This window comes from Myotis davidii, unplaced genomic scaffold, assembly GCF_000327345.1.
Source record: "Myotis davidii unplaced genomic scaffold, ASM32734v1 scaffold1903, whole genome shotgun sequence".
NCBI lineage: Eukaryota > Metazoa > Chordata > Mammalia > Chiroptera > Vespertilionidae > Myotis > Myotis davidii.
The window spans coordinates 34,047-43,533 of record NW_006293911.1 but is presented as its reverse complement, the minus strand read 5'-3'; the positions used below and the strand labels follow the sequence as shown (position 1 = coordinate 43,533).

General features: G+C 44.9%; 1 protein-coding gene across 6 annotated transcripts in view; it reads right to left on the bottom strand.

Annotated features, from left to right (window-relative positions):
- ACBD5 (acyl-CoA binding domain containing 5) overlaps nt 1–1,445 on the bottom strand; it is a 63,830-nt gene extending 62,385 nt beyond the window's left edge. For 2 of the 6 annotated variants that reach the window (XM_015566553.1, XM_015566554.1), the window contains exon 1: nt 1,021–1,173. The gene's annotated coding sequence lies outside the window, so the exon portion shown is untranslated. Of the gene's footprint in view, nt 1–1,020; nt 1,174–1,202 lie in introns of those variants that run through there. The other 4 variants (XM_015566550.1, XM_015566549.1, XM_015566551.1 and 1 more) reach the window with 4 other exon arrangements.
- Between the last annotated feature and the right edge of the window lie 8,042 nt (nt 1,446–9,487).

Below are 9,487 nucleotides of genomic sequence, written 5' to 3'. Positions count from 1 at the left end.
CCAAGCCCTTTTCCCACCCGCGGGACCCTGGCGGAGCGGCCACACCCCCCATCGCGGCGGGGTCTCAGTCCCTCCGCGCCCGCCCCACAGCCCCGCCCAGAGCCAGCTGAGGACCCACTGGCTGTGGCCGCCGCCCCTGCCGCGCAGCAAACTCCACCCACCGCCCCTCGGCCGCGGCGGCGAAGGGCCCGAGACCCGGGAAAAGGAGTGAAATGGGTGGGCGGGGGCCGCGGTGTCCACTTTTGGAACAGACCAGACCCGTGCGTACACACCAGCGCGGCGAGCATGGGAGCAGCACGTGTCCATACTGCTGGCCAAAAAAAAGACTGGTCATCAGCGCCTGCCGTGTTAGGTTAAGGTTAGAGGAAGGTGATGGGACGTAAACAAAGGGCTTTAGACCGGGAGAGGCTCGGTGCGAACCTTAAGTTCTTCCAGTTAAGCCCTGGCCGGGGTGGCTCGGTTGGCTGAGCATGGTCCCGGGCACTTTGAGGAGGTCCTGGACCCATTCCTGGCCAGGGTACGCGACCGGGTCGTGGACTTCATCCCCAATAAGAGGCGTGCAGGAGGCAGCCAATCTATTTCTCAATCTCTGACTCCCTTTCCCTTTCTCTAAAATCAATAAAAAACATTTTTTTAAAAAAATTCTATTATTTAAGTTCTGTGACCTAGGTCAAGTCAACTTAGCCTGTCCCGTGGCAAGCTTTACACGACCCTGAAGGTGGATGAAAGGTTTTCGGGATAATGCGTGGAGGTGTTTCGCAGTGCCAAGTCTCCGACAGCTTTAGCCGCCAGAAGAAAGGACGCTGGACCCAGCAACAACGAAAGGAAGGAGGGGCAGGACGCCTGCTGCCAGTCTGCCCGGGACAGGGAGCGCACCCTCCCCTGCCTCTCTAACATGGAGCCCCCAGGAAGCGGAGCCCGGCCTAGCTGCTTCCCGATTTCATAGGCCACGGGGCGGGGGGAGGGCGGGGGAGGAACTTGTGCGGATCGCCAGCCCTAGAGGGGTACCCGGGCCTTCACCTTTCCTGCACAAGCCCGGCGCCCGGAGGCCCCTAAAAATCGTTCCCAGGCCCACAGTGGGGGGCCGAGATGGGTCGTGGGGGTGGAGTCCGGCGGCCCGGAAACCCGCAAAGTCGCCAGGTCCTTCTTGTCAGTTCGGGATGGGTTAGGAGGTTTACTAGTACAAATCTACCACTACAAACCTATAGTAATTACTCTTCCCTCGAAGCCGCAGTGCCGGCGTTTACCTGGGTATTGCCGGGCAAGGCCTGTTCGGTAATGTCCCTGACGCCTGCCCCGAGGACTTGTGGGAAATGTAGTCTTCCTCCGCTTGGCGCTTCCGGACTCCACCTCCCGGCGGCTGGAGTTCCTCCCACCTGTTCCGGTTAGGCTTCTGGGTGCGCAGGCCCCTGAGCGCTCGCGGCGGAAACCCCTCCTTCCTACTGCGCCGCGCCTGGAACAAATTCAGAATACCACATCCGCTTCCGCCAGAGGGACCTGCTGCGGTGTCTATCGCAGGAGTCCTGGTGTGGTCAGACTCCAGTTAGAAAATTGGGATCTAATTTCCTGCTCCTGATGCTTAGTAACTTCGAGGTTATGGATAAGAAAGCAAAAGTGCCGTCAGGAAATAAAGACGACGGCCGGGGTTTGCCAAGCTTATGAGACATATTCCAAAAACAAGCGAGGGTGTGTACGAATGAGGAAATTGACTCATTACCTGATTTGCCCAAGTCCGCACACCTTAGTTAGTAGCAGAGCCTGGGGTCAGTCAACCCAGATAAAAAGAAACGTTTGCTTTAGATCTTGACCTTTTAACAGAACACCAACGTGTTAAAGACTAATAATTTTTTCTAATTTACTCAAACTAGGAAGATTTGATATGTTTACTTATCTACTGCTTTTTCTACTTTTTTCTTGTTCTTATGCATTCTTTTCAGTTCCAATTTAGTCAGCCATGCATAGTTTTAAAAGGGTTGGGTGTTTATTTCTAATCTAGGACTTCATTTTTAAAACGTTGTTAAGCTTCTGTAATAAGCTGGTTTACAGTATGTTTATAACAGCACTATTTGGTAAATAGCCCCAAACGTGGAAACAACTCAGTGACCAGCAGCAGTAGAATAGGTAAATACGAACTACTGAAGAGCAATGGGAGCAAATGAACCACACCTATTCAACACCGTCACATAAACATAATGTTAAGGAAAAAGAATCTAGATCCACAAAAATGTAAGATTTCATTAATATAAAGTTCAAAACCCGGCAAAACCAATGTATGTTCAAATTCAGGCTGGAGGTATAGTGTCTGAAAAGGGGATGAGGGAATTTTAGGGTTCTGTTAGTGTTCTGTTTCTTGAATTAGGTGCTTGTTACATGAGTATGTTCACTTTGTGGGACTCTGTTGAAATATGTCGGAAAAATATGTAGCTAAGATTTGTTTATTTTGCTTTGTGTATGTGAAAATTCAATTAAAATTTATATTAAAAAAATTTAAGTGCCATGGGACAAGAGAATGATTACCTGGCAAATGTATCTGATGCAGATGAGGAAGATGTCACTGAGGAAGCAACATTTGAACTGTTTTTTTTTTCTGGGATGAAATGGTATTTACAAGCAGGAAAGATGAGAAAGAACCATTCTAGGGAAAGCTGGGACCGCACACCATATGTGATAAGTAGTAACTTTGTTCATGTGAAGGAACCATCGATATGAAGGAAGATGGGACAAGGCATTGGATGAAAAGCTGGTTGAAGGTCATGTATGCAATGCAAAGGAGTTTGTACTTTGTTCATAAGTCTATAGACTATATACTTTTGTATCAGCTACAATTTGATCTGGAAAGCAGGACCACTATGATTGATATAGTATAAGATTAATTACAGGGATTAGACTTTATATATTTGTGAGGCTGGTAACGAGGCTTATAGAAGACTACAGCCTCTGTGTCTGGAGGTGAGCCTAAAATTGCTATAAGTCAGAATGTCTTATACTCAGGAACTGATGTGAAGTAGGGAAGAGCAAACACAAACTGAAACCCCTAAAGACAAAGTGGAACTAATCAGGACAAATTGAATCCTGTATTATCTCACCACCTCTAAACTTAATAATATGGATAACCTTCAGAACAAAATGGTACCAATCTCCATGGAGCTGAACTCATGCCTGACCTAAGACTTAGAGAAACTGTGGGCCACGTTGCTACTCTGTGCCTGGTACCCTTCAGAGCTGCTTCACTTTTTCTGCCAAATCTCGCAGTAATTCTTATGGCCAGACCTGATCCCTTGGCCCAGGAATCATGCCTGGGCAGGGGACCCCCATCTCCCTCTGATCGCTTGCTCCACCCCCGCGCCCAAGCCTGATGCCTCTGACCCAGGCTTCAGGCCTGGGCAAGGGGACCATCATATCCCCCCAGTCCCCGGCTCCGTCCCCACCCAGGCCTGATGCCTCCAGCAGAGGTGTCAGGCCTGGGCAGGGGACCCCCAGCTCCCCGCAATCTCCCGCTCTGCCCCTGCCCAGGCCTAACGCCTCTGGCTGAAGGGTCCGGTCCGGGCAGCGGGGACCGCAGCTGCAGCGGCCCCCGCGATCATGGGCTCCGCTTTCCCTGCATTGTGCCTACATATGCAAATTAACTGCCATCTTTGTTGGCAGTTAACTGCCATCTTAGTTGGCAGTTAATTTGCATATCACCCTGATTAGCCAATGAAAAGGATAGCGGTGGTACGCCAATTACCATATTTCTCTTTTATTAGTGTAGATAGGAATAAAAATGTCAAGCCCAGGTAGATTAAAGAGTTAAACATAAAAAAGTAAAACTACAAACTTTTATCTTCACTTTCTTTTGAAACTACAGACTTTTAGAGGATAAAGTCTTAATATCACAAGACAAAAAATGAAAAAGATATAAGAATCAGGAAAGAAAATGTAAATATTTCATTATTTGCATATGATATGATATCTACATAGAAAATTTAAGGGAAGCTACAATTATTACAAGTAGGAAAAGGTTCAGCCGTTTGTTGAACATAAGATCAATCAATAATGATCTGTTAAAGTAATAAGATAATTTTATCAGAAAAATCAATTTATCACAGCAATGAGTTCTAAAGTATTAGCAATAAATTCCACTAGAAACAAAAATAAAATAAAAATAAATTTCACTAGAAGCAAATAAAATATGTGTAATACCTTAAAGAAGAAAAATCATAAAATTTATCAATGGGCATAAAAAGATTGGGATAAATGGACATATGTCAATTATATTCAAAACTTAAAAGATAAAAAAATATTCTCAAATTAATCCATAAATACAATATAATTCCCAATTATAATTCCCACAGGACTCTGAGGAACTTTATAAACGGACTGAAAACCCTAAAGTAAGGCCCAGAACAGACAAGATGAATCTCAAAAGAACATGAAGGAAAGTTATTATTAGGGTGGGCTAACTGCTACACTCAACACCTGCAGTAACTCAGAGGTTTAACACAATAAAGTTTACCTTTCATTTATGTCATAGTGCAATACTTGGTGGAAGAAGAGCCAGGGGAAGGTGGATTCTACTCCATTTAGTCATCCAGGAATACAGGATCCTTCTGTCTAGTCGACTTCATCATCCCGTAGGACCAGGGGTGGGCAAACTTTTTGACTCAAGGGCCACAATGGGTTCTTAAACTGGACCAGAGGGCCGGAACAAAAGCATGGATAGAGTGTTTGTGTGAACTAATATAAATTCAAAGTAAACATCATTACATAAAAGGGTACGGTCTTTTTTCTCAATAGTTTTATTCATTTCAAATGGGCCGGATCCAGTCTGAGGGCTGTAGTTTGCCCACGGCTGCCATAGGACCTTAGAGTCTTACACTGATTCCACTGCATCCAGTCTGAAGAAGAGGTTAGAGAGAAGGCATAGAGAATCTCAAGGGATATTTTTAGGAGCCAGGTTTGGAAGTGGCAAAAACCACCTTCCACCAACATTTCATTGGTCCCACTTAACTTCAAGCAATTTTAGTCTATCTAAATATGCAGAGGCCCTTGCTGGTTTGGCTCAGTGGATAGAGCATCGGCCTGGGACTGAAGGGTCCCGGGTTCGATTCTGGTCAAGGGCACATGCCCAGGTTGTGGGCTCGATTCCCAGTAGGGGGTGTGCAAGAGGCAGCCAATCAATGATTCTCTTTTATCATTGATGTTTCTATTTCTGTCTCCCTCTTCCTTCCTCTCTGAAATCAATAAAAATATATTTAAAAAATTATCTCTTTAAAAATTAATAAATAAATTTGCAGAGGGGGGGAAATTGGACTTGGTGAACAAATAGCAATCTCCACCACAAAGAATTGACCCTGAAAAGTAGCATACTTAACAATTAGTAGTAATTAATAAGTGTGATGTTGACTGAAAAAAACTAGTTTAGCGGGTCAGAATAAAGAACCCAAAGATAGGCAGACATTAAAAATTAGTAGAGCCCATGCTGAAACCGATTTGGCTCAGTGGATAGAGCGTCGGCCTGTGGACTGAAGGGTCCCAGGTTTGATTCCAGACAAGGGCATATACCTGGGTTGTGGGCACATCCCCAGTAGGAGATGTGCAGGAGGCAGCTGATTGATGTTTCTCTCTCATCAATGTATCTGACTCTCTACCTCTCTCCCTTCCTCTCCGTAAAAAATCAATAAAATATATTAAAAAAAAATTAGTAGAGCCCAGCTGGTGGGTAATGTCTATGCGTGGAGACCCCATGAAGTTGGGGTTCTTTTCTCTGTTAGGGCACATTTCCAGGTTTTGGGCTCCACCCCCAGTGTGGGGTGTATGGGAGGCAGCTGATCAATGATCCTCATCATTGATGTTTCTCTCTCCCTTCTCTCTTCCTCTCTGAAATCAATAAAAATATATATATTTTTAAATTAATGTAGAGCCCTGGTTGTTGTTTCTCAGTAGTTAGAAAGTCATCCAGGGTCATGGGTTTGATTCCCAGTCAAAGGCAGGTACCTTGGTTGAAGGCTTGCAAGGCTCTATCCTGGGCCCTGGTTTGGGCATATGCAGGAGGCAACCAATCAATGTGTCTCTCACATACATGTTTCATTCTCTCCCTCTCTCTCTTTCTCCTCCTCCTCCTCCCTCCCATCCACTCTCTAGAAGTCAATGGAAAAATATCCTCAGGTGAGGCTAAAAAAATAAATAATAATTAGTGGAGAAAGGATGAAATCCTATATAATAAAAGGCTAATATGCAAATTGTCCCCTCGACCTGGAGTTCCACCAGGAGTTCGACCAGGGCGACAATTGCCTGTGGCCCCTCCCCCCAGCCGTCCCCGCCCCCGATCACTCCCACCTCCACCCTGATTGGGGGGGACCAGCCAGAACCCACCCATGTAGGAATTCCTGCACCAGACCTCTAATCCTATCTGATAAAGATGTAATATGCAAATTGACTGTCACTCCAGCACACAAGATGGCCGCCCCCATGTGGACACAAGATGGCCAGCAGGGGAGGGCAGTTGTGGGCAATCAGGCCAGCGGAGGAGGGCAGTTAGGGGTGATCAGGCCTGTAGGGGAGGGCTGTTGGAGGGGGACCAGGCCTGCAGGAGAGGACAGTTAGGGGCAACCAGGCCCGCAGGGGAGGGCAGTTAGGGGCGATCGGGCTGGCAGGCAGGCGAGGGGTTGGGGGGCAGCAGACCTGGATTTTGAGAGGGATGTCCGACTGGGATCAGGCCTAAATGGGCAGTCGGACATCCCTCATGGGATGCCCCAGCACACACATACAGCTGCTCAGCAAAGGCTAGGACACTTCTTTGTTGAAAGAATTAAAGGAAATCTCTAATATTTGCTTACTATTGAAATAACTGGGTAGGTATTTTGGTGGCTACACATGACAAAGAATTCAGATATTACAGAAATAGCACAGATGTCCTAGCGGCTAGGACCTAGCCAGTTTGGCTCAGTGAATAAAGCATCGGCTCTAGGACTGAAGGGTCCTGGATTTGATTCCAGTCAAGGACACATACCAGTACCTTGATTGCAGTCTGGATCCCAGGCCCTGGTCAGGGCACGTGTGGGAGGCAACCAATGTTTGTATATCTCTCTGTTTCTCACCCTCCTGTCACTCTTTCTAAAATCAATGTAATAGGAACTGCCAACCCTGGCTGGTTTGCTCAATGGTTGGAGTGTCAGCCTGAGGAACAAAGAGTTGCAGGTTTGATTCCCAGTCAAGGGTAGGTACCTCAGTTCCAGTTTGATGCCCAGCCCTGGTCAGGGCATGTTGGAAGGCAACCAATCTATGTGTCTCTCACCTCAATGTTTCTCTCTTGCTCTCCCTTCCTTCCACTCTCTAAAAATCAATGGGAAAAATATCCTCTTGTGAGGATTTAAAAAAATATGTACTGCCAAACCAAATTGATATTTCCAAAGTGATTGTGCCCTTTTATACTTGTATACTCATGTATATACCCTACTGTGTGTGTGTGTGTGTGTGTGTGTGTGTGTGTTAGATGCAATACATTCTTGTCAACACTAGATATTGTCTGCCTTTTTTGGGATGTGGAGTGGGGTGTCTGGCTTCTTTAACTTAGCAAAATGCATTTGTGATTCATCCATGACTTTGTATTTATATATAGTTTATTACATTTTATAGCTGAATAGTACTCTATTGTTTGGGCATACCGGTTTGTTCATAGAGTTAAAGGACATATGCATTGTTCCCAGCTTTTTGCAATTATGAGTAAAGTTATTATAAACATTTATATAATGGATATTGTATGGATATAAATTTTCTCATCTCTTGGTAAATATTTAGGAATAGGATGCTGGGTTATATATTAGGTGTATGTTTGGCTTGATAAGACATTAATAAACTTTTCCACTGGGGCTGTAGCAGTTTGTAGCCAGTAATGTATTTGAGTCTAGTTTTTCACATTTCACTAGCACTTGCTATTATTGGGATTTAAATCTTAGCCATTCTAATGATATGCAATGTATCTTTTTAATTTTGCATTGAATCCTTAGAGCGTACTGTTACTTATTATGGTTTTAATTTGCATATCCTTGATGAGTAATGAGTTGAATGCCTTTTCATATATTTCTTGGTCTCTTGTGAAGTACAGTATTCTTCTTTTGTCCGTTTTTTATTCAATTTTTTATCTTTTAATTGACTTGGAGGAGCTTGTTTAAAAATGTATATTCTGGAATACATCCTCTTTCAAGTGTATGTGTTATGGCTTATCTTTTTATTTATTTTTAAATTGTTTTGAGAGAGAAACACTGTTTGGCTGCCTCCCACACATGCCAGACTTGGGATCAAACTTGCAACCTGGGTGTGTGCCCTGAGCAGGAATTGAACCAGCCACCTTTCGGAGTATTGGCCACTGTTACAACCAACTGAGCCACACTGGCCAGGGTTCTTTTTACTTAGTGTCCTTTAATGAACAAATGTTTTAATTTTAATAATGGCTGTAGTAGGCCGACTATTGGTCCTCCAAAGATGTCCATGTCCTAATTCCTGGAAACTGTGAGTATATTACTTTACATGGCAAAAGGGACATTGTAGACGTAATCAAGATAAGGATTTTGCGATGGGGAGATTATCCTGGGTTATCTAGGTGAAACCTATGTAATCATAGGGTCCTTATAAGAGGGAGGGATGATGGTCAGCGTCAGAGAAAAGGAGATGTGGTGATAGAAGCAGAGTCAGAGAGAGATTCGAGATGCTCTGCTGCTGACTTGAAGACGGAAGAAGGGATTGTGAACTAAGGAATGCATATAGGCTCTACAAGCTGAAGAAGGCAAGGAAATGCATCCTCCTTAGCACCTTCAGAGGGAACAAAGCCCTATCTACACATTAATTTTAGCCAACCAAGACTTCTGATTTCCAGATCTGTAAGCTAATTAGTTTTGTCTTGTTGCTAAATTTGTTATCGCTGCAACAGGAAAAAATGAGTTATATTTTCATTTTATTGAAGAGCAATTTATCAGTTTTTTCCTTTTTTTTGTTAGTACTTATTTTATTCTAGTGAAGAAACTTTTGCCCGCCCAAGCTTGTGAACTTACTGTATGCTTTCCTACAGAAACTTTATTGCTTTACATTTTATATTTAGACCTATGATATATCCTGAATAAATTTTAGGAGTATGGGGTGAGGTAGGTTCCATGTTCAAAGTTCTGTAGTTTCACAGCCTTCTCGGGGAATGTTTTCTTCACTGGAATCACCCTGGGGCGCCCCCTTCCGGCGCTTTTAGGAAACTCCGCACTTCCCCTCTCCCCGCATCTGCCCCCAGTGGCCCGCGTTCTCTTTTCCGGGGCTCTCTAGGACGCATGCGCTTTCGATGGGGAGGCTGTGGGAAACTACAATTCCCAGAAGATCATGTCAAAAGGGGGGAAAATAAAATCCCGTGATGGGGGAGGAGGAGGAAAAAGGCTGAAGGCTCGCGAGAGAACGAGCTGGAGGCGTCGCGCGAAGTGGGTGGAGGGGGTGGAGACGGCAAGGAGGAAGCGGAGGAGGGGCAGTC